At 45.0% G+C, this 25,268-nt stretch overlaps 1 protein-coding gene across 14 annotated transcripts in view; it reads left to right on the top strand.

Moving 5' to 3' along the window:
- The first annotated feature begins 623 nt into the window (after positions 1 to 623).
- APBB2 (amyloid beta precursor protein binding family B member 2) overlaps positions 624 to 25,268 on the top strand; it is a 123,172-nt gene continuing 98,527 nt past the window's right edge. For 8 of the 14 annotated variants that reach the window (XM_087875459.1, XM_087875457.1, XM_087875455.1 and 5 more), the window contains exon 1: positions 685 to 891. The gene's annotated coding sequence lies outside the window, so the exon portion shown is untranslated. Of the gene's footprint in view, positions 892 to 20,428; positions 20,540 to 25,268 lie in introns of those variants that run through there. The other 6 variants (XM_087875453.1, XM_087875458.1, XM_087875456.1 and 3 more) reach the window with 2 other exon arrangements.

Here is a 25,268-nt window from a genome sequence, read left to right as displayed (position 1 = left end):
GGAAAAGGGGCAAAAAGAAGGAAAAGGGAGGGAAGTGAAAAGAGGGAAAGAAAGAGAAGGGAAGGAGAAAAGAAAGAAAGGAAAAGGAAAGGAAAGAAAAAGGGGAAGAAAGAAGGGAAAGGGAAAGGAAAAGAAAGGGAGGGAAGCGAAAAGAGGGAAAGAAAGAGAAGGGAAGGAGAAAAGAGAGAAAGGGAAAGAGAGGGAAGGAAAAGGGAGGGAAGTGAAAAGAGGGAAAGAAAGAGAAGGGAAGAAGGAAAGAGAAAGGAAAAGGAAAGGAAAGAAAAAGGGGAAGAAAGAAGGGAAAGGAAAAGAAAGGGAGGGAAGCGAAAAGAGGGAAAGAAAGAGAAGGGAAGGAGAAAAGAGAGAAAGGGAAAGAGAGGGAAGGAAAAGGGAGGGAAGTGAAAAGAGGGAAAGAAAGAGAAGGGAAGAAGGAAAGAGAAAGGAAAAGGAAAGGAAAGAAAAAGGGGAAGAAAGAAGGGAAAGGAAAAGAAAGGGAGGGAAGCGAAAAGAGGGAAAGAAAGAGAAGGGAAGGAGAAAAGAGAGAAAGGAAAAGAGAGGGAAGAAAGAAGAGGGAAAAGGGGGACGAAGAAAAAAAAGAAGGGAAGGAGAAAAAAGAGGAAGGGAGAGAGAGGCAGGGCTTCTGAAGGACCCTCTCCTCCTTCTCCCTCCTCCTCCTCTTCCAGCGGCTCCTCCTTGCGAGGCTCCCCCGCGGCCGCACCGCGTCGCCCTCCGTCCCGCCCGCCCGCCTGACTCTCCCGGCCGGCCCTTCCCCGGGAGGCGGCGCAGGAGGCGAGGCGAGGCCGCGGCCGGAGGCCGGAATTGCTGGCCGGGAAAGCGCAGAGGCTGCGCGGCGTTTCCGGAGCCGCCATCCGGCGAGGGGAGCAGCCGCAGGTAAGGACGGGAAGCCCCGCAGCCTCCGCAGCCCGGGCCCGGCACAGGCCACGCGCCCCGGGACGCCCTCGGAGAGCAGCCGGGAGGGGAGGGGAGGGAAGGCGGCTTCGGCAGAGGGGGAGCCCCGAGGGTGGGGGCCTGCTGGGGAAACTGCGGCGCCTCTTTCTTCCTTCCTTCCTTCCTTTCTTTCTTTCTTTTCCTTCCATCCATCCTTCCTCTCCCTTTTCCTTCCCTTCTCTTCTTTCTTCTTCCTTCCTTCCTTCCTTCCTTCCTTCCTTCCTTCCTTCCCTCTCTCCCCTCCCTTTCCCTTCCATTAACCCTCCCATCTCTATTTCCATCCTTCCTTCCCTTCCTTCCTTCCTTTTCCTCCCTTCCATTAACCCTCCCATCTCTATTTCATTCCTATCTTCCTTCCCTTCCTTCCATCCTTCCTTCCTTCTCCTTTCCATTAACCCTCCCATCTCTATTTCCATCCTTCCTTCCTTCCCTCCCACCTTCCTTCCTTCCTTCCTTCCTTCCTCTCCCTTTCCCTTCCATTAACCCTCCCATCTCTATTTCCATCCTTCCTTCCCTTCCTTCCTTCCTTCTCCTCCCTTCCATTAACCCTCCCATCTCTATTTCCTTCCTTCCTTCCTTCTCCTCCCTTCCATTAACCCTCCCATCTCTATTTCCCTCTTTCCTTCCTTCCCTCCCTCCCACCTTCCTTCCTTCCTTCCCCTCCCTTCGATTAACCCTCCCATCTCTATTTCCTTCCTTCCTTCCTTCCCTCCCACCTTCCTTCCTTCCTCTCCCTTTCCCTTCCCTTAACCCTCCCATCTCTATTTCCATCCTTCCTTCCCTCCCACCTTCCTTCCTTCCCCTCCCTTCCATTAACCCTCCCATCTCTATTTCCATCCTTCCTTCCCTCCCACCTTTCTTCCTTCCCCTCCCTTCCATTAACCCTCCCATCTCTATTTCCATCCTTCCTTCCGCTCCCTTTCCTTTCCCTTAACCCTCCCATCTCTATTTCCATCCTTCCTTCCCTTCCTTCCTTCCTTCTCCTCCCTTCCATTAACCCTCCCATCTCTATTTCCCTCTTTCTTTCCTTCCCTCCCTCCCACCTTCCTTCCTTCCTTCCCCTCCCTTCGATTAACCCTCCCATCTCTATTTCCTTCCTTCCTTCCTTCTCCTCCCTTCCATTAACTCTCCCATCTCTATTTCATTCCTATCTTCCTTCCTTCCTCTCCCTTTCCCTTCCCTTAACCCTCCCATCTCTATTTCCATCCTTCCTTCCCTTCCTTCCATCCTTCCTTCCTTCTCCTTTCCATTAACCCTCCCATCTCTATTTCCCTCCCTCCCTCCCTCCTTCCTTCCCCTCCCTTCCATTAACCCTCCCATCTCTATTTCCTTCCTTCCTTCCCTCCCTCCCTCCCACCTTCTTTCCTTCCTTCCCCTCCCTTCCCTTAACCCTCCCATCTCTATTTCCTTCCTTCCTTCCCCTCCCCCTTCCCTTCCCTTTCCTTCCTTCCTCCCAAAAATCTCTCTCCTTCCTTCCTCCCTCTCTTCCCTCTCCTTCCTTTAACCCTCATCCTTCCCTCCGTCCTTCCTTCCTTCCTCTCACCCACCACCCAATTCCTTCCTCCATTACCAACACTCCTTTTCCGCCCAGAGGAGAAGGGGGGACATCTGCCGGTCCCTCTCTCTAGCCTGGGCATCCCCATCGTCCCCCTTTACAGACAGCCCCCCCCTTCCCGCTTTCTCCATCACCTTGGATGCTTTCGATCTTGGGGTTTGGGGGGCCTGGGACTTTCCTCTTTGGGGAGCAATGGGGGGGGGGGGCTTTCCAGGAAGGCAGCAAACCTGCCAATCCAGGAATTATACAGAACCGAGTTCAGAATTCAAGGGCAAACGGGAAAAAAAAAGCACAGACCATGTTTAAATCAAGGGTCTCCAGCTTGGACCATTGAAAGACTTAACAGACTTCAACTCCCAGAATTCCCCAGCCAGCCATGTGCTGTGACTAGGGAATTCTGGGAGTTGAAGTCCGTAGGTCTTGAAAAACCGGCCAATGTTGGAAACAACCCCCCCCCTCTGGTTTTAACACTTGTACCCCACTTATATGACTGCATCTGATGTTTTCTGAACAATGGAGCATTCTGGGATTAGAAAGCCAACCAAAATATTTTTTTTTTAAATGTTATCTAATTTTAGGTTCTATTGAATTGGGCCAAACTATGTTATAATAATAATTTTAATTAGCAATTTTATGATGTTTGTGTGTCTGTATTTTTCTTGACTGTACACCGCCTTGAGTCCTACGGGAGAAAGGCGGTATAGAAATATAATAAATAAATACATAAAATAGACAAAATTAAAAACTGCCCAATATCAGTACAGAGAGCTAAGCTGCAGAAATAAGGGATTGTTATTCAGCATTTTGCTTGCTTAAATGTTCTCCTGGGATTGTGTGTCTTCTCCTGGTTTTTTTTATTTTTTTATTTTTTTAAGTGCGTCTGTTTGTGTGTCTTTCCACTGGATGTATTTTCGTGCAACTTTCGGACAGAAAGTCCAGTACAAAAATAGTAAGGACAAACAATCAAGTAACGTAGAAAGGATATGAATAGCTCGGCCGATGTTAGCTGATGTTTATTTAAAAAAAAAAAGTCCGCTAAGCAACGTTGAGATATATGGCTTATGTTCTGATGTTTCCTGTTCTTCATTGATTAATAGTGTCTGATTCCACCCGTTCCTTCCCAAAAAAATCCAGACAGGATGCAGCATTGTGCGCGAAGTCTTTGTCATCGGATTTTTCTTTCTTTCTTTTTTTTTTTAATGGCTGCTGGTTTTTTATTTTGGGGGGGAATGGAGCTGATTTTATTGGTATTTGGTGTCTGTGTAAAAGGTATTATGCAAGACTTTGCACAAATATTAAATAAGTAGGTTTAAGGTAGGTCTATGTAATTCCCCACGCAGCCTGAGATTTAAGAATATCTGCAGACTGTAACAAGCCCAAGATTCTCTGGGCAGCAGCTTAAATCACAAACCGTAATTCACAAACCATGATGGCTGCATGGAAAACACATAGTGGTTTGTCTTAGCATGTCATCTAATCCTGGGTAGTGGTTTTATGGCAAGGCTGTTAATCATAGGATTTCTTCTTAGTAAGGCAGGGGGGAAAAAAACATGGCTTTGCAGGGGTATTTTCCTGAGAGGCAGCTCTATCGACTTATTGGATGATCTTCTCCAGAGGAAATCTGTTTGGGATATCGAGTGATTTAATTAAAAAAAAGATCACTTGGTCCAGCAGCCCCACTTTTTCAAATCAAGGTGAAAAGAAGAATTTGAAGGACTGTTTTTAAGATGGGAAAACACAGATCGTATGCGTTATCTCCCATTTTAAGAGTAAATAATTCATTGGCCCCAAATCCAATTTGGTGGCTTCAGAAACTTGTCCCAAAGGTATTTCCCCCCCCCTTCAAAATGCAACTGGACTTTCTTGGATTTTTTTTCCTCCCTCTTGGAAAACATTTCACTTCTCATCCAAGAAGCTTCTTTGAAGGGAAGCAAAGGGGAGGGGTGGGGAGAGGAGAGGAGAAGAGAAGAGAAGAGAAGTAAATGGATGAAGAAGGGGAAGAGAGGAGAGGAGAAGAGAAGAGAAGGAAGTAAATGGATGAAGAAGGGAAGGGGAGGAGAGGAGAAGAGAAGAGAAGAGAAGAGAAGGGAAGTAAATGGATGAAGAAGGGAAGGGGAGGAGAGGAGAAGAGAAGAGAAGGAAGTAAATGGATGAAGAAGGGAAGGGGAGGAGAGGAGAAGAAAAGAAGAGAAGAGAAAACAACAGAAGAGAAGGAAGTAAATGGATGAAGAAGGGAAGGGAAAGGAAGGAAAGAAAAGAGAAAAGAAAAGAGAAATGAAGGGAAGGGAAAAGAAGTAAATGGATGAAGGGAAGGGTAAGGAAGGGAAGAGAAGAGAAAAGAAAAGAGAAATGAAGGGAAGGGAAGGGAAGAGAAGTAAATGGATGAAGGGAAGGGAAAGGAAGGGAAGAGAAGAGAAAAGAAAAGAGAGAAATGAATGGAAGGGAAGAGAAGAGAAGTAAATGGATGAAGAAAGGAAGGGGAGGAGGAGAAGAAAAGAAGAAGAGAAGAGAAAACAAGAGAACAGAAGAGAAGGAAGTAAATGGATGAAGAAGGGAAGGGAAAGGAAGGGAAGAAAAGAGAAAAGAAAATGAGAGAAATAAAGGGAAGGGAAGAGAAGAGAAGTAAATGGATGAAGAAGGGAAGGGAAAGGAAGGGAAGGGAAGAGAAGAGAAAAGAAAAATGAAGGGAAGGGAAGAGAAGAGAAGTAAATGAACGAAGAAGGGAAGAGAAGAGAAGGAAGTAAATGGATGAAGAAGAAAGAAAGGGAAGAGAAAAGAAAAGAGATGAAGGGAAGGGAAGGGAAGAGAAGAGAAGTAAATGAACGAAGAAGGGAAGAGAAGAGAAGGAAGTAAATCGACGAAGGGAAGAGAAGAGAAGGAAGTAAATGGATGAAGAAGGGAAGGGAAAAGAAGGGAAGAGAAGAGAAGAGAAAAAAGAAATGAATGGAAGGGAAGGCAAGGGAAGAGAGTAAATGGATGAAGAAGGGAAGGGAAGGGGCTTCTTGGATGAGAAGCGAAACATTTTCAAAGGAAAAAAACCGCGAGAAAGTCCAGTTGCATTTTGGGAAAAAAGCACTTTTAGAACAACTATGACCTGGATGATGGAGAATCTCCAATAAGCTTTCTGCAGCTCTCCTTAAGATCAGTGATGGTTTGTTTGCGTGATCTTTTTGCCACTTTGAAATAGGAGATCTTACTACTAGTTCTACTGTGTGAGGTGTACACTTGGAGGGATATAACTTTAACCCCCCCCCCCAAATGTCAGATCTTCTCATACTTCAAGAGATCAAAAAGAGAAATTCCATCAGGCTGTAGAAAAAAAAAAAGAGAGAATTAGGATGATAATCAGGTTGGATAAAAATCAATGATTTTTTTGAAAAAATAAAAAAAAATCAGATTTTTTTTATTTAAATCGGATTTTTTTTTATTTAAATTGGATTTTTTTGATTTTTATCAAATTTATTTTAATAAAAAACTTTGGGGGTAAAAATCTATCGTAAGATAGTTTTCTATTTAAGATACATAAATACTTTAGTTCAGTGGTCCCCAACCCCCGGTCCGCGGACCGGTGCCGGGCCGTGGAGTACCTGGCACCGGCCCGCGCAGCGGCCGGGGGACATGAACGCTGCAGCGCACGGCCCAGGAGCCTTTGCGCTGCAGCGTTCATGTCCCCCGGCCGCTTTTGCGCACTGGGCCGTGCGCAAAAAGCTCCTGGGCCGTGGCCCCACCCCTGCGCGCGCTCAGCGGGCCGCGGCGTTAAAAAGGTTGGGGACCACTGCTTTAGTTTATTCAGCATGAAATGGAGCTTAGTTATGCAGCATGAGGCTGTATATTCTGCAACACTGGGACTATCGGTACGAAATATCCCAGATCTCCGTGCTTTCCGCCGTGCCCTCAAAACCCTGATGTTCCAACAAGCGGGGCTAAACATATGAAGATGTGAATGTTTTTAAAATGTTATCTAATTTTAGGTTCTATTGAATTGGGCCAAACTATGTTATAATAATAATTTTAATTAGCAACTTTATGATGTTTGTGTATCTATATGTTTCTTGACTCTACACCGCCTTGAGTCCTACGGGAGAAAGGCGGTATAGAAATAAAATAAATAAATAGATAGATAGATAGATAGATAGATAGATAGATAGATAGATAGATAGATAGATCCTAAGAGTTCAATTGCATCAACAGGAAAGTGATTCACTCGCCTGAATGAGGTTGGGCTCGTAGTAAAGCATGGGGTGCTGGAAAACTCACGATGGGTGGGGTTTGCATATCAGGCCAAGCCATAAAAAGCAAAGTTTGCAATTTAGGAGTCTGGCTTAAATTCCTCCAAAAGGCTTAGCGGACAGCCAGTCTAACATCTGCTGCTGTTAAAGACAAAAAACCAGATGCTTCCCATGACCACGTGGAAACCAACTTGACATGTCAAGGAGTTCCTTGAGAAAATTGTCCCCTCCAGCTACTGAATTCCACCCGGAAAGACGGGTTGGGTTTATACATACGTGATTAATTCAACGCTGTTCATTGACTCTTGGTGAGTCAGATGCCATCGGCTAAGTTCAAACAAGCCTCTGGGGTAAAAACCTCATGTGATATAGGCTAGGCCAAGAGTCTGCAACCTTAAATACTCAAAAGAGCCATTTGGACCCGTTTCCTACAGAAAAGAAAACACCGGGAGCTACAAAACCTGGGTGGGCGTGGCATCTGAATGTGGAATCACGTGACATGGGGATGCCGCAAGAGTTGTTGACGTATGAAAAACGGCTGTGTCACTTTAAACGGTCATCAAGTGAAGTGTTGTAAATCGAGGATTATCTGCGCTTTGCGCTTAAGGTTTTTGTTCCCGTTCGTTGAGTTTTGGGACAAGCTGATAAGCGTGGCATAAGTTAAATAAAACGAACAGACCAAAAGGCAGCAAATCCCTGTGTGGGATTAGGAATGCCGGAAATTCACAATCTCCAGAAGACTTTGAGTCTTGCAAGGCAGGAGAAAAGGGTGATTTATGGACAGGCTGCAGCTCCAAACCCTTTTGCTTCTTGCATGAAAAAACAGGAAAGCTGAAGGAATGAGTAATCTCATAGTTTCCATACTTAAGGAAATGAGCAGGGTGGGTCTATACTTCACTGGAAGGCCTTAAAGCCAAGCTGCATGTACCTAATAACAGAGGTGTGCAACCTTGGTGATTTTAAGACCTGTGAACTTCAACTCCCAGAATTCCCTGGAAGTCGAATCCCAAAAGTGGCCAAAGTTATATGTCTATGTCTATGTCTATATCTATGTTTTCTGAGGTTTTCGCGGGTGTTTGTATGTAGGTCTTTGGTTATTCGGGTTTTCTCCCGCGTAAAATTGGAGGTGTCTTGGCAACACACCCCCACTGGCAGTTAAAAGGAAGAAACAGCTGCGATCACACACATTGCTCCTAGAAGCACGAAGCCGAGAACATCAGCCTGAAGATGACGAATGAGACCTCGTCGAAACGTTGCCAAGACACCTCCAATTTTACGCGGGAGAAAACCTGAATAACCAAAGACACACACACACACACACACACACACACACACATAATTTGATTTATATGCCTCCCTTTTCCGGAGACTCAGGGCAGCTTACAATGCGCTAAGCAATAAGCAATATTGCTGGTCTTGTTTATTCTTGTTTCTTAATAAATTTGATAAGGACCATTGGTGTGTGTCAATATCCTCGGAAATCCGGAGCTGGGGCTGAACAGGACGCTCGTAATATAAGCCCTACCACCAAAATAAACCCCAGTTAAGATTGTCAGCTAGATGGATGCATTTAGTACTGTATTTCCCCCAAAGTAAGACCTAACTAGAAAATAAGCCCTAATGCATCTTTTGGAGCAAAAATTAATATAAGACCTGGTCTTATTTTCAGGGAAGCACGGTATATCCAATATATACCTTTTTTGACTTTTTTTTTTAACCCATTGGTGCTATTAACTGATAGTTAACTGATTAAAAACTTAGGGAATTAGATGAATGAGTGAAGATCTGGCCAACATAACCTTGTTCTCATTGCTGACACAGGGCATTAAGCCATAGTTTAACCATGCTTCGTTCGATCAGCCACCCAGGGCAGGTTTCATTCCTTGCACGAAGACGTCAATCACATTCTGACTTGCTGCAATGTAGGCCCAATGTTTTCCCCTAATTCCTAGAACATGATGAGTTTGTTGACTTGTTGCATGGTTGCTATGGAGACCAGGTCTTAAACTTGAGGTGCAGGTGTTACCTATTCCCTGTAGTTCATGTTTTCATTAGTTCACCATCTGCGTCTCACCTCAATCAAAGCTTCGGGTTTCTTGAGGTAAATCCCATCTACCTCACAACCTCCACAGTCCAGGTCTAGTAACAGCACAGCTTCGGAGGAGAAGGATGGTTAATACCTCAAGGGTCTCCAAAATTGGCCACTTGTGGACTTCAGCTTGAAGTAGTGGCTGCCTGAGGAATTCTGGGAGCTGGCATTCACAAGGTCTTCTTGTTCGAGCGGGGGGTTTGTTTGTTTGTTTGTTTGTTTATTTATTTATTTATTTATTTATTTATTTATTGGACTAGAAGACCTCCAAGCTCCCTTCCAACTCTTATTCTATGATATTCTACATCAGTGGTGTCATCAGGGCCGCATCAGGATTGTTTTTGACCTTGGGGGGTGGATGGGAGCAGGGGTGAAATGCTCCCGGTTCGGACTGGACCGGCCCGTTCAGTAGCGATGCGGGCAGGTGGTTCGGAAAACCGGTAGCAAAAATCCCTGCCCCCCCCCCGAGCCCATGTCCACCTAATCGCCCGGTCGCCCGCTTGCCGCTTCTTTTAAAAAAAAGAGCTTTTTTTTTTTACTTTTAAAAGCATTTTGTTTACAACCTATAGGTTGTAAAAAAAAATGCTTTTAAAAGGTAAAAAAAATGCTCTGAAGATCCCAGCTGAGCTGCCTGCTCGTCAGAGCCTTTTTTTTTTTACTTTAAAAAACATTTTTTAAAACAACCTATTCGGCCGAATAGGTTGTAAAAAAATTGCTTTTAAAAGTAAAAAAAAAAAAAATCGCGCGCCACAGCTGATCACATCCCCCCTGCGCTGTTCTACTTACCTCATGCCTCCTTTTGGCATGTATGGTGCGCACTGCATATGTGCGCGCAACAAGCGAACCAGTAGTAAATTGGTTCAGATTTCACCACTGGGCGGGAGGGCATGGCCAGCTTGATGTCACTCATATTGGGAGCACCTGTGGTGGCCCGAGCGCTCGGCCAGAGAAAATGGCGGCCCTCCCGAGCTCCATTTTTGCTGGCAGAGGGTTGCAGGAGGCTGTCGCAGCTGAAAATAGATTGTCAAGTTTCCGAAAGATGCCGTAATTAATTCATGAGCCATGATCCAAACTTCAAAGGAAATACAATCATTTATTAGGAGCAACATTCCGGCAATACTTGGATGCAGTTAGGACTGATCCTACGTAGATTTACGTTCCCCTATGACCCTGTCTCTCCCCTCCTCTCTGGCCATGTCATAAATCACATTCTCCAATTAACCACTTTGGCTGGCTGTGAAACCTAACACCCTCCTTCTGATTGCGGTCAGGAAGAATGTATCGAATTCACTTCAGTTCTCCCTCCCTCCTGCTCATGGCAACTTGAAAGCTTTGCAAGTCGACAGAGCTCGAGTGGGCCACGGGCAGCCCGCCTGAGCTCCGTTTTCACTGGCAGAGGCACCGTGGGCCGCTGTTTCCAGGGCCAGATCTAAGCACCCCGCGGGCCTTGAATTTGATACCCCTGTTCTACGTTATGGCTTAAAGTGGCCAAATTCGGAGGTCTCTTGTCATATACGGGATAAGTCCATCGCCCGAAAACCAGAACGAAATGTTAGTTGTGGGTTTTTCAGCTTGAAATAATGTAAACATTTCCTTAAGGCTGCCTTGCTTGTCTTAGAATGTCGTTTGGGATCTGTCTTTGGGCCCACTTGTCAAACGACAGGAGATTTCCCTGCCAGAATATGCTGGATATTGGCTGGGCTTCCTTGTAATTCGTTTGCTTCATTTTCCAACGCAAGTGTGAATCCCAGCCATTATAAAACTGTCAAGTTTTGGCTGTGAAATCTCAGGCCTTCATCTATTGACGGCTTCGATTGGCGGTAGACTTGGTCTCTGTTGAAGTTTTTTTGGAGGCAGCTAAATAAAAATTATTACTGCAAACTAGAATTAAAGGTAAAGGTTCTAGTGCTAGTCGTTCCCGACTCTAGGGGGCGATGCTCATCTGGTAGTGGAAATTTTGAGTGGTTCAGAGAACCGATAAATGCTACCTCTGACTGATCCCAGAGTTGGGTGGGAATGGAGATTTTGCAATATCCTTCCCCCAGGAGTGGGGAGGGAATGAGGATTTTGCAATATCCTTCCCCTGGAGTGGGGTGGGAATGGAGATTTTGCAGTATCCTTCCCCTGCCACGCCTACCAAGCCACGCCATGCCCACCAAGCCACGCCCACAGAACCAGTAGTAAAAAAAATTTGGATTTCACCACTGATGTACAATGACAATAAAGTTGTTATTATTATTATGTGCGGAAGGCAAGCGCACACACGAACCGAACATGCGTGCACGCGGCGAACTGGTAGCAACATAATGTGCAATCCACCACTGCAATCTTGGCCCTTTGTTTCACAGCCCGGGAACTGAACAATTTTACCTACCTGACATTTCTGTCCTCAGATATCCTGACGTTCGGTTTTATCTTTCTATTATTTATAGTTGCATGATGTACCCAGCTTGTGACATCAAGTGTGTCCTGACACTTGCCACTCAACGCTTGATATCTCACGCTTGCGATGTTACTTGCCTCATTTATACAGTTAGTCCTTGACTCACAGCAAGAGTTCACAATTGCAGCGATTTCACTTAGCAACCGTGGCCAGGAAGGTGGTAAAAACGGGACAAAGCTCACTTTGCAAATGTCTCGCTTAGCAACATATATTTTTGGGCTCAATTGTGTCATAAATCGAGGACTCCCTGTGTTCAGCGTGGTTTCTTAACTTCTTTATACCTTTTGTGCCTGGGGGTGCGATTCATTTGTGGTGTTTCGGCCTACGGAACAGATTTTGAGGCTTAATAGAAATAAAACCGTTGCATTCACAGTTGCTTTCCAAACGAATTTTAAAGGGAGAATCAAAGCCCTTAATAGAAATTCTGAATAGCTTAGGGGCATTTTGTGGGTACCAAAAGTATTACCTTTGCTAATTACAGATTTGATTTAGAAATCTGTTCAGCGTTTCCCCCCCCCCCCATCTTTCTTTAACTAGCATTCCCAACAGAAGAGAGGATCTTACGGAGCAATTAAACCCGTAAAAGTCATTTCTGCTTTTAACTTCACTTCGACAAATTCTAACAGCGTGCTGCTTGAAAGGGTTGTGGCTTTTTAAAATTTTTTTTTAAAATTAACATTTCTCAACACAATCTCTTTGAATTTTGAAGGTAGGAAATTTGCTTGGAGGACCAAGTTCCTTAGATTAGGAACAGTTCCCTCTTAAGAGTTGCGTGAGAGCTAATTTGTGCTGAAAACTAGCAAAATCCAAAGACTTGGATCCAACTTCAGTTTTTTTGAAATGCACTATGCATAAGAAACCACAACCTACTCAGTTAACGGAGGGTTCTGGGCAGTGGTGAAATGTAAAATTTGTTACTACCGGTTCTGTGGGTATGGCTTGGTTGGGGGGGGGGGTAATATGACTGAGTGGGCATGGCCAACTTTTTTTTTTAACTTTAAAACCATTTTAAAACCATTTTTTCTACAACCACTTCCGCTGAAGAGGTTGTAAAAAAATGCTTTTAAAGCCTCTGACGAGCCCAGCTGACTTGCCTGATTGGCAGAGGCTTTCTTTCTTTTTTTTAAAGCCTCTGACGATCCCAGCTGACTTGCCTGATTGGCAAAGGCTTTCTTTCTTTTTTTTAAAGCCTCTGACGATCCCAGCTGACTTGCCTGATCGGCAGAGGTTTTCTTTTTTTTAAAAGCCTCTGATGATCCCAGCTGACTTGCCTGATCGGCAGAGGTTTTCTTTTTTTTAAAAGCCTCTGACGATCCCAGCTGACTTGCCTGATCGGCAGAGGTTTTCTTTTTTTTAAAAGCCTCTGACGATCCCAGCTGACTTGCCTGATTGGCAGAGGCTTTCTTTCTTTTTTTTAAAGCCTCTGACGATCCCAGCTGACTTGCCTGATCGGCAGAGGTTTTCTTTTTTTTAAAAGCCTCTGACGATCCCAGCTGACTTGCCTGATTGGCAGAGGCTTTCTTTCTTTTTTTTAAAGCCTCTGACGATCCCAGCTGACTTGTCTGATCGACAGAGGTTTTCTTTTTTTTAAAAGCCTCTGATGATCTCAGCTGACTTGCCTGATTGGCAGAGGCTTTCTTTCTTTTTTTTAAAGCCTCTGACGATCCCAGCTGACTTGCCTGATCGACAGAGGTTTTCTTTGTTTTTAAAAGCCTCTGATGATCCCAGCTGAGCCGCGCAATCATCAGAGGCTTTCTTTTTTTTTTTACTTTTAAAAGCATTTTTTCGGCCAAAGAGGTTGTAGAAAAAATGCTTTTAAAAATAAAATAAAAAGCCTCTGATGATTGCGCGGCTTAGCTGGGCAATGGGGGGGGAGGGATTTTTGCTACCGGTTCTCCGAACCACCCGCCTCCATCGCTACCGGATCGGGTGATCCGGTCGGAACTGGGAGCATTTCACCCCTGCCACAACCTACTCATTTAACGGAGGGTTTGCGTGTGCATTATAGAAACAATGGTTCACACCTGAGAGAAAAGCCAGCAGCCATGTTGAAATAATAACGAAAGAACAGAGTAGGAAGGGACCTTGGAGGTCTTCTAGTCCAACCCTCTGCTCAGGCAGGAAACCCTAAAACCAGTGTTGGTGAACCTTGTACTCACTGAGTGCCAAACAGGTACGCACTTTGCATGCTTTGTGCGCGCATGTGCCATCCGCGCTAACGCGCAGCTCCTCCCCATGCACTGTGTGTGTAACCGCACCATCTGTACATGTGCACAACTTTTTCACGTGCCCCCGTGCTCTGCGCATGCAATTGCACCATCTGCGCATGCGTGCAGGTTTCACGCGGCTCACCCGTGTGCTGCGTGCACAATTGCACCATCTGCTCATGTGTGTGGTTTTCACGCATGCATGCCATCTGTGCATGTGCGCACTGTGTGCAAGTACTCTCATGCTCATGCACAAATGCGCGTACATGCACAGGAGAGCGCTGAAGACCAGCTGGGTCCCCTGAATTGTGCGCATGCGCACCGGAGGCTCAAACACCAGCTGAGGGAGGGGCCGCCCGCATGCGTAGCTGCAGGTGAGTTGGACGACAGCTCGCGTGCCCGGAAAGATGGTTCTGCATGCCACCTCGGGCACATGTGCCATAGGTTTGCCATCACGGCCCTATACCATTTCATTGAGGGCTGTAGTTGACTTTATTTATTTATTTTATTTTATTATTCAAATTTCTATACCGCCCTTCTCCTTTCGGACTCAGGGCGGTGAACAGCCAAAATAAAAACATCTATACATAACATTACAGTTAAAAAATAGAGTTAAAATAATTTATAAATTTGGCCCGTAATTTAAAACTTGTCAATTTAAAATCAATATTAAAATTGTAAAAACTAACCCTAAAATCAAGACAGACCGGCTAACTGAAAAAAATAAGTTTTTAGGGCCCGACGAAAAGTCCGGAGGTCGGAGATGACTCGTATCTCTGGGGGTAGATTGTTCCATAGGGTAGGTGCCACCACAGAGAAGGCTCTCCTCCTGGGGGTCGCCAGCCGGCATTGTCTGGCCGACGGCACCCTGAGGAGGCCCTCTCTGTGGGAGCGAACCGGCCGGTGGGAGGCTATTGGTGGCAGAAGGCGGTCCCGTAAGTACCCTGGCCCTAAGCCATGGAGCGCTTTAAAGGTGATCACCAACACCTTGAAGCGCACCCGGAAGTCCACCGGAAGCCAATGCAGCTCGCGCAGGAGAGGAGTCACATGGGAGCGCCCCGTCGCTCCCATAATCCCCCGCGCGGCTGCATTCTGCACCAGTTGGAGCCTCCGGGTGTACCCCAAGGGGAGCCCCATGTAGAGAGCGTTACTTTGGGGGGGCTGGGGGGGGCCTTGCCGACTAGGTGGGTGTGGCCAACTGGATGGGCATGGCCAGCTTGATACCCCTCACTGGATGTGGCCGACTGTGTGGGCATGGCCAGCTTGACACCACTCCTCAAACTGCTGGTATGTTTCCTCTATGCATTGGGTAGACTGGGCCGAAGCGATGCGGGCCGGCCCCTTACATTTTCCAGGACGGCCCTACCACATCGCCGGCGGGATCCGGCCCTCGGGCCTTGTGTTTGACACCCCTCAAGTAGACATACCCAATTCCTGCAACCGTTCTTCGTATGCTTTTGCCTCCAGTCCCCTAGTTATCTTAGTTGCTCTTCTCTGTATTCTTTCTAGAGTCTCAACATCTATTTTTTTGTCATGGCAACCGAAACTGGACGCGATATTCCGAGTGTTGTCTTCCCAAGGCGTTATAAAGTGATACTAACGCTAAACTGAACTTTAACAAAGCTCACATTTGCAAACACATCAGGTATTAGTGGAGACGTTTCTTTGTTTACATCTTAGTGTAGCGAAACATGATTTAGTGCAACCCAATTGGTCAATTTATTAGTAAAAGCAATCACCTATTATAGCTACTCTCGAAAACATATTCCGAGCATATGTTTTCTGCAACCACCCAGCCTTCTAAGTTGTGATTGGTTGAACCATGCTTTATCGTATAGAAACCGTTAGCAATTTGTTTCATAAACTTGCAAAGAATCCTCAAGAGTGGTGCGGTGGCCTAGAGGTAGAGTTCTCGCCTCACAATCAGGAGGCTGTGAGTTGGATCCTAGGTAGAGGCAGATATTTCTCTCTCTGGGCACATTGGGAATATATCTGCTGAACAAAACTCCGCATTGGCGACAAGAAGGGCATCCGGCCAATAAACACTCAGCTCCATTCAGTTGTCGAGACTCCACTCCGCAAGGCATTATGGGGTCGTTAAAAGATTATGATTTGCAAAGAATCCTCAAAAATGGTTCCCAACCCACATTGGCCGGATTCTCATCACACATTAAACTTCAAGCAAGCAGATTATTTTTGGATATTATGCGAATTGATCCATAGCAAAGAAATACCTCTAGGAATACTTGCTAGAAATACCTTTTTGTGTCCATCCATCATTAAATATGTGAGTTGCTCATAATGAAGGAAGTTGAGGGCCATTGGCTAAGTCCACATTGAAGCCAAGGAAAGCAAAGAACATTGATGTATGAACCATTCTGATGGATAAATTGGGGTTAATGGTTTAGGGTGATGTGTAAACTCCACCTGTTGTTGTTAAACCATGGTTAAGGAAACTATAGTTTAGAATGAATGTGTGGATGCAACTACAGTCAACCTTGAAAAGAGCCACTTTCCATCTACCAGTACATTCACTTAATTTTTGATGAAATAGCCAGCCATCTGTGTGTACAAGCCTGGAGTGGTGCGGTGATGTAGAGGCGGAGCTCTCTCTCTCTGGAGGCTGTGAGTTCGATCCTAGGTAGAGGCAGATATTTCTCTCTCTGGGCACATTGGGAATATATCTGCTGAACAAAACTCCGCACTGGCGACAAGAAGGGCATCCGGCCAATAAACACTCAGCTCCATTCAGTTGTCCAGACTCCACTCCGCAAGGGATTATGGGATCTTTAAAAGAAGATGATCTTTGTGTACAAGCCATAGGTAAGGTTACACACGTAATCCTCAACTTACAACAGTCTCTTTAGTGACCGGTTTCTTCTTAGAAACCTCCAGTGATGAAGCACTCACAATTTCTGAAGGCAATTTCTGTTCCACTGGTTAATTGTCCTCACTGTTAGGAAGTTTTTCCTTAGTTTTCCAGGTTGCTTCTCTCCTTGATGAGTTTCCATTCATTGTTTCTGATCTTGCTTTCTTGTGCTTTGGAAAATAAATTGATTCCCCTCCTCTTTAGCCTCTCAAATACTGGAATATTGCTATCATGTCCCTTCTTTTCGCTAGACAAGTCCTTCCTTTCTAGTCCTTCTTTTCTCTAAACTAGCCAAACTCAGTGGTGGGATTTAAATAATTTAACAACCGGTTCTCTGCCCTAATGATCAGCTGGGTAGGCGTGGCTCGGTGGTCATGTGACCGTGTGGGCATGGCCAACTCAATGTCACTCACGTGAATGGGCGTTTCGCCTTAGCTGTTACAATGTAATAAGGGTTAACCGGAGAGGCAGTTTCTGTAAGCAGGGCAATAAAGATTAGTCTAGAAATAACACCAGAATGTTTCCTTCCTGCCTTCCTTACAGGATTAGCCCTGTAAAATAGAAAAAAAACAAAATAAGATTTCTTCCAACAATTGGTTCTCCGAACTGCTTAGAAAGTTAACAACCGGTTCTCCCAAATAGGTGCGAACTGGCTGAATCCCACCACTGCCCAAACCCAAATTCTGTAACCGTTCTTCATATGTTTTAGTCTCCAGATTAATCCTATGTAAGTCCTAGCTTTGCAAAATAATGCTGTGGATGCAAATTTTTGCTCCATGCTGTTTGCCTCACACACAGTCAGTGAGCTAATGCACACCAGCTTATTGACAAAGGTTAACTTCTACAAAGTCCAAGGAAATTCTTGAAATTAAAGGCCCCGGGGATAGAAATTTTCATTTTCTGTGTGATGAGTTGGCTTGGCCGATGTTGTTTCTGGTGCTGGTTTTAATGGTGCTGTAAGATCTCTGAATCCACCCACATGCGCTCCTAAATTGGCAATGACAAAAATATGGCCCAGAGCACATTAGACTATCGGAGTGAAAAGGAAGCAATTTCAAAGTTTTTTATTTTTTTTAATGAGCTGAGAATGAAGATGTTTTTTTCTCCTGATGATCCCGTTTCCATTAACAATCGGATTACTATTAAATGCATAATGTAGTTTAAAAAAAAAAAATACTTAATGTAACAGGAATAATACCTGCAAAAAGACACTGTGTTATTTGCAGAATATATCCTTCAGTCTAATTGATAAATTATCAATCCTTGAGGATATCAAATTAAAATGCATTATTAGCTTTTCCGTTACATCGATTGCTACCGTTTCAGAAATAGGCATGCTTATAAGTCTGGTTTAATTCTTTCTTTTTTTTAAAAAAAAAAGTGTAGAATAATTATTTTTGCTATCTCCTATCGCCAGAGGAGATAGCAGGTTCCGACCAGTTCTGGAGAACCGGTAGTGGAAATTTTGAGTAGTTTGGAGAACCGATAGTAAAAATTCTGACTGGCCCTGCCCCCATCTATTCTCTGCCTGATTGGGAGGAAATGGGGATTTTGCAGTAACCTTCCCCTGGAGTAGTGGGAATGGAGATTTTACAGTATTCTTCCCCTGCCACGCCCACCAAACCACGCCCACCAAGCCACACCCACAGAACCGGTAGTAAAAATTTTTGAAACCCGCCACTGCCCATGGCTAAGAAATCCATAACTCCTCCGATAAGAATTATAAAGAGCCTTGGTAGTACAGTGGTCTAAGGCACCCTGTTATTAAGCTGGTTATTAAGACCAGCTGCCTGCAATTACTGCAGGTTCGAATCTCGCCAAGGCTCAGGGTTGACTCAGCCTTCCATCCTTTCTAAGGTAGGTAAATTGAGGACCCAGTTGTGGGGGCAATAAACTGACTTTGTATAAATATACAAAAGGATGAAGGCTATTGCTGAGCACATTGTAAGCCGCCCTGAGTCTCCGGAGAAGGGCGGCATATAAATCAAATTAAAAATTAAAAAAAATAAAATAAAGAGAATATATACACCAACAATATATAAAAATCTATATGTACTCAATTCCTACAACCGTTCTTCATATATTTTAGCCTCCAGCCACCTAATTACCTTTGTTGCTCTTCTCTGGACTCTTTCTAGAGTCTCCACATCTTTTTTTTAATAGTGTGACCAGAACTGGATGCAATATTCCAAGTGTGCATGCCTTAACTAAGGCTTTTTAAAGCCGTAGTAGAATTTTTTGAATGATAATCCTAAAAAACGTTTGGTCCAGCATCAACTGGAGGTGTTCTTTTGTGCAAATGTTAGTAGAGACTTATGTATAGACCGGTGATGGTTAACCTTTTCAGCGCTGGGTGCCGAAACTGGAGCTCGCCGGAGCGCTGGGACCCGGAAGAGAGCAGCTGGCTGGTGTGTATGCGCGCAGTGACCAGCTGCTCTTCCGGCTTCCATCACGTGCATGCGCACTGCCCAGCTGCTCTCTTCTGGGTCCTGGTATGCGCGTGCACGCCGGCCCGCTGGTCTTCGTGCGAAGAGCAGCTGGCCGAAGCTGACCGCAGGCACGGTCAGATCGCTGGCCGGCGTCTACTGGACAGCTGGGTTCCGGCGTGCATGCTGGTCTTCGCGTGAAGACCAGCTGGCTGAAGCTGACTGCAGGCGTGAAGATCAGCTGGCTTGCGTGCATGCGCGCGCTGGAACCCAGAAGAAAGCAGCTGGCCAGTGTGCATGCGCGCAATGGAACCTGGAAAAGCAGCTGGCGACGGCACGCATGCCCACAGAGAGGGCTCTGCGTGCCACCTCTGGCCATAGGTTTGCTATCATGGGTATAGACCAGGGGTGAAATGCTCCCAGTTCGGACCGGATCTCCTGATCCGGTAGCAATGGGTGGTGCGGAGAACCGGTAGCGAAAATCCCTGCTCACCCCCCACCCTCCCGATGACCAGCTGAGCCGCGCGATCATCAGAGGCTTTTTTTTTTTACTTTTAAAAACATTTTTAAATACAAAATACAAAGTTAAAAAAAAAGGCCTCTGATGATCGCGTGGCTCAGCTGGGATCGTCAGAGGCTTTTAAAAGCATTTTTTTAAACAACCTCTTTGGCCGAAGAGGTTGTAGAAAAATGCTTTCAAAAGGCTCTGACGATCCCAGCTGAGTTGCCTGATCGTCAGAGGCTTTTAAAAGCATTTTTTTACAACCTCTTCAGCCGAAGAGGTTGTAGCGAAAAAAAATTCCTATAGAAGCCTCTGACGATCCCAGCTGAGTTGCCTGATCGTCAGAGGCTTTTAAAAGTATTTTTTCTACAACCTCTTCGGCGAAGAGGTTGTAAAAAAATGCTTTCAAAAGGCTCTGACGATCCCAGCTGAGTTGCCTGATCGTCAGAGGCTTTTTTTTTCTTTTAAATGCCTCTGACGATCAGGCAACTCAGCTTGGATCGTCAGAGGCTTTTAAAAGAAAAAAAAGCCTCTGACGATCAGGCAACTCAGCTGGGATCTTTGACAATCCCATCTGAGCTGCACGATCCATCAGAGGCTTTTTTTTTTAAAGCATTTTTTCGGCCGAAGAGGTTGTAGAAAAAAATGCTTTTAAAAGGTTAAAAAAAAAAAGCCTCTGATGATTGTGCGGCTCAGCTGGGCATGTGGGGGGGGGGCAGGGATTTTTGCTACCGGTTCTCCGAACCACCCGCCTTCATCGCTACCGGATCGGGCGATCCGGTCCGAACCGGGAGCATTTCACCCCTTTTCCGATATATAAGAAAACAACTTATAGAGTCAGGACTGCAGCCCCATCCTTTTTCGCTGCAATTTTTCACCTCCCTTTCTTCTGCTCCTCTGGTCTTCAGAAAAAACGCTGGCTCGGGTAAAACAGCTGATCTGCATCTCGGGCTCTTGCCAGCGCAGAGGGGACGAGCTGTGAGAGGTTTTGCTGAGCCGCTTCTATTTTGGGTTTCCCAAATTCCAGCCCCCTTGGCTGGCTTGTTTGCTTGTTTTGGCATCCGCCGCTCTGCACACTTCCTCTCTTGCTGGCCTCGGATACGGATACCGCTAGCTTGATGTGAGGCCGACGGTCTGTGCCGGGTTTTGCCGGAGGGAGAAATGCATCAAGGGATTCGGATGGAGGAGGTCTGTAGGTTTTCAAGGAATCTTTGGAGACCGGATGGAAGTCAAGCCGTGAGTGTAGCTGTTCTTTGACATGCAAGATTGGGGTAAGGTGAAAAAATGAACAACAGACCCAAAACTAAAAGCTATTTTCAACCGAGGCTGGAGGGCATCTGCTTCCTTCTGCATGCAGGGGAGATTTTACTGCTCAATTAATTATATCTATATCTGTATCTAATCTCTGTATCTATCTCTATCTCTTTCTCTATATATCTGTCTAATCTCTATATCTCTATATTTCTTTCTATCTATCTATCTATCTATCTATCTATCTATCTATCTATCTATCTATCTATCTATCTAATCTGGCTTTTATTTATCTGGCTATATCTTATCTATCTATATCATCTGTCTATCTGGCTATCTATCTGGCTTTCTATCTATTTATCTGGCTTTATCTATCTATCTATCTATCTATCTATCTATCTATCTATCTATCTATCTATCTATCTATCTCTATCTGGCTTTCTATCAATCAGTCAATCTATCTATCTATCTGGTGTTCTTTCTATCTCTCTGGCTTTCTTTCTATATCTATCTATCTATCTCTATCTGGCTTTCTATCTATCAATCAATCTGGTGTTTTCTATCTCTCTGGCTTTCTATCTATATCTATCTATCTATCTATCTATCTATCTATCTGCCTTTCTTTCTCTCTCTCTATCTGATTATATCTATCTATCTATCTATATCTATCTATCTATCTATCTATCTATCTATCTATCTATCTCCCTTTCTTTCCATCTATCTTTCTTTCTCTTTCTCTATCTGATTATATCTATCTATCTATCTATCTATCTATCTATCTATCTATCTATCTATCTATCTATTATCTCTCTGGCTTTCTATCTCTCTGGCTTTCTATCTCTCTGGCTTGCTTTCTTTCTATCTACCTACCTACCTACCTACCTACCTATCGTTATATATATATATAATTTTATTGATATTATCAAAATATAAAAAAGCAAAAATAAAGACATCATCTAATATTTTCTGCATATGGGGGATTTTTTTAAATGCTCAAATTTTATATATATTTTATTGAGATTATCAACATAGAAAATAGATGCAAAAAACAATGATAGCGTTTTCTTTTCCATGCAGGGAAGTTCTCATGGCTCTATTTTATGTTTGTGTTGTGTTTTCATTTTATGGAGATGATCAAAATGCAAATTTAAAAGCAAAAATAAAGACAGTCGGAACGGAAAAATGGCAAAATAAAGATAGCTGGGGGATGGAGTGTAAAAGGGAAAATTGGGGGGGGGGGGAAGAGAGAGAAAAAGTTAACTTCCAAAGCTTTTCGGAGCTGTGGGAAAAAACTAATGAAATTACAGCCTCAAGTTTTTATTTTTGCATACTTGGTATATACTAGCCATAACCATAGTATAAAACTGTACATCCACAAATCCCAAAGTCAAAAATTTCTTTTTTTTTTTTTTTCCTGTCTTGACTCCAAAATCTAGATGGGTTTCTAAGTAAAAATTAAAGTTGGATGGATTCTTTTCTTGGATTAAAAGAATCCAATTCTTGGATGGTTAGTTTGGCCGTCTCTGCTAGCTCCAGCTCTTCTCCCATCCTGGGAATTACTTGGCTTTTTGATTGTTTTTTTTTTTTTTTTAATTTGATTTATATGCCGCCCTTCTCCGGAGACTCAGGGCGGCTTACAATGCGCTAAGCAATAGCCTTCATACTTTTGTATATTCATACAAAGTCAGCTTATTGCCCCCACAAACTGGGTCCTCATTTAATCTACCTTAGAAAGGATGGAAGGCTGAGTCGACCTTGAGCCTTGGCGAGATTCGAACCAGCAGTAATTGCAAGCAGATTGTTGTGCATATAGAATTCTTGCTGTCTTAATATCTGTTTAATTAGCTTCCTATTTGTTTCATAACGTTGCAAGCCACCCAAAGTCACATTATACAGGGCCTGGGTGTCATAAAACAACTTTTAGGGATATATCCACAATTACACGGGAAGAAACCCGAAATATTAACTATACACACATATATACCCGTGAAAACTTACATAGACAAATATATATATATTAAGATGCCAACAGAAAGAAATAAGCCCCGTTTTTTAATCAGACTTTTTTTTAAGAAACGAAGTGATCCAGATAGTCCTTGACTTACAACAGTTCACTTAGTGACCATACAAAGTTACAACATTTTTTTTTTTTTTTAATTTGATTTATATGCCGCCCTTCTCTGAAGACTCAGGGCGGCTTACAATGTGCTCAGCAATAGCCTTCATCCTTTTGTATATTTATACAAAGTCAGCTTATTGCCCCCACATACTGGGTCCTCATTTCACCTACCTTAGAAAGGATGGAAGGCTGAGTCAACCTTGAGCCTTGGCGAGATTCGAACCTGCAGTAATTGCAGGCAGCTGGTCTTAAGCAGCTTAATAACAGGGTGCCTTAAACCCTAGTACTACCAAGGCTGTGAAAAAAGTGACTTATGACCGTTTTTCACACTTAGCGACTGTCGCAGCCTCCCCACGGTCACGTGATCAAAATTCAGATGCTTGGCAACTGACTTCTACTTACGACCGTTGCACAGTCCCATATCAAGTGATCCCCTTTTGACAAGCACCGTTTGAAGTTACAACGGCACTGGAAAAGAAGTGTCTCATGATGGTTTTTCACACGACCGTGGCAGCATCATGTGATCAAAAGCTCAAGACGCTTGGCAACGGGCTCACAGTTATGACGGTTGCGGTGTCCCGGGGTCATGTGATCCCCTTTTGCGACCGTCTGACCGGCAAAGTCAATGGGAAAGCCATTGGAAAGCAAAGGGTTGATTCGCTTAACAGCCATGCCCAGGGATGGAATTCAGCTGGTTCAGACCGGTTCGGGGAAACCGGTAGTTACCGGCCCGCCCACCCGTCCCGGCGCTATCTCTTATACCCGTGATGGCGAACCTGTGGCATGCATGCCACAGGTAGCACACGGAGCATATCTGTGGGCACGCGAGCGTTGCCCTAGCTCAGCTCCAGCGCGCATGCATGCACCGGCCAGCTGATTTTTGGGCCTTCCAGGCTCACCAGAAGTCAGGAAATGGGCCGTTTCTGGCCTCCAGAGGGCCTCCAGGAGGTTGGGGAAGGCCATTTTCGCCCTCCCCATGCTCCAAGAAAGCCTCTGGAGCCTGGGGAGGGAAAAAACCGGGCCTACTGGGCCCACCATGCTATCGCGTGCCAAAAGCAGGGGGAACTTTGGGGGGGGTCATGCGTGCATGCATGGAGGAGTCGCGTGCATATGCGCGGGGGATGGGCCACATTAAATTATGGGTGTCGGCATGCATGCACCCCCCCTTGGACCCCCCCTCTTTTGGCACGCAACGGCAAAAAGGTTAGCCATCACTGTCTTATACAATCACCGTGTTTTTAACGCAGCACACCTGTGCGCAAGGCGCGCGTAAGCACGAACCTATCCCGCCCTATACAATTGCTGTGTTTCTGACATAGTGTGCATCTGCGCAAGATGCGCACCAGGGGTGGGTTCTACTTACCTTTATTACCAGTTCGCAACAGGATCTTCTGTGCATGCCGCCCTGAGTCTCCGGAGAAAGGCGGCATATAAATTGAACTAAATAAATAAATGCGCAGGTCATCAATTATGACGTCTGGGCGGATGGGTGGAGCCTCCTGCTGCTTTTACTACCGGTTCGCAAGAACCAGACAGAACCGCGAGCAACCCACCAATCGTGCGAGCTCTCACATTTTCAATTCTGGGCGAACCAGTTGTTAAATTATGTGAAACCCTCCTCTCACCGTGCCACTAACTTAACAACTGCAGTAATTCACTTAACAGCTGTGGCAGAAAAAGGTTGTAAAATGGGGATGGGGCAACTCACTTAACAACCGTCTTGCTTAGCAACAGAAATATTAGGCTCAATTGCGGTCGTAAGTCGAGGATTAACTGTATGGACTCGCACAAGAATGCCGTGATTTGCTCTTGAGGGACCGAACAAACCGTCGTCAAAAGTCACTAACTCAGATGTGTTTGTGGCACTCGCCTGTGTGGCTTCCTGGCCACATAACATTGAATCTAAGAGGAAAAGACGTTGAGACTCTAGAAAGAGTGCAGAGAAGAGCAACCAGGATGATGAGGGGACTGGAGGCTAAAACATACGATGAACGGTTGCAGGAACTGGGCATGGCTAGTCTAGTGAAGAGAAGGACCAGGGGAGATAGGAGAGCATCTTCCAATATTTGAGGGGCTGCCACAGAGAGGAAGAAGGAGGCCAAGCTGTTTTCCAAGGCACCTGAAGGCCAGAAGAAGGAGTAATGGATGGAAACTGATCAAGGACTTAGAAATAAGGAGAAATTTCCTGACGGGGAGAACAGTCAACCCATGGAACAGAAGTTGCCTTCAGAAGTTGTGGGAGCTTCATCCCTGGAGACTTTCAAGAAGAGACTGGACTCCCCTCTGTCAGAAATGGTGTAGGGTCTCCTGCTTGATTGGGGGGTTGGACTAGATGACCTACAAGGTCCCTTCCGACTCTATTCATCTGTTAACTGGGGAAATTATCATCCCAAGGATGGCTCTTCCTTAACTTTAGGGGGTTAGTTTATTTGCCTCCGTTAAACGCAGCTGAAAAAGGAACTGCTCTTTTGATGCGCCATAGAATTGGCCGGGCGGCCGGGCCACTTTTTGAGATTTTGCACGCGATTAAACCAGGATAAAAGCCCAGTGCAGCTTCTTAACAACCGTCAAGTAGAAACAGAGACATCGGCCATTGGGCTCTGCTGGCTCTTTTGTCGGCGGATTAGAAT

The sequence above is a fragment of the Pantherophis guttatus genome, chromosome 8 (assembly GCF_059756535.1).
Source record: "Pantherophis guttatus breed Tessera chromosome 8, ASM5975653v1, whole genome shotgun sequence".
NCBI lineage: Eukaryota > Metazoa > Chordata > Lepidosauria > Squamata > Colubridae > Pantherophis > Pantherophis guttatus.
The sequence above is the reverse complement of the archived record's forward strand: the minus strand, read 5'-3'. Positions and strand labels throughout refer to the sequence as shown.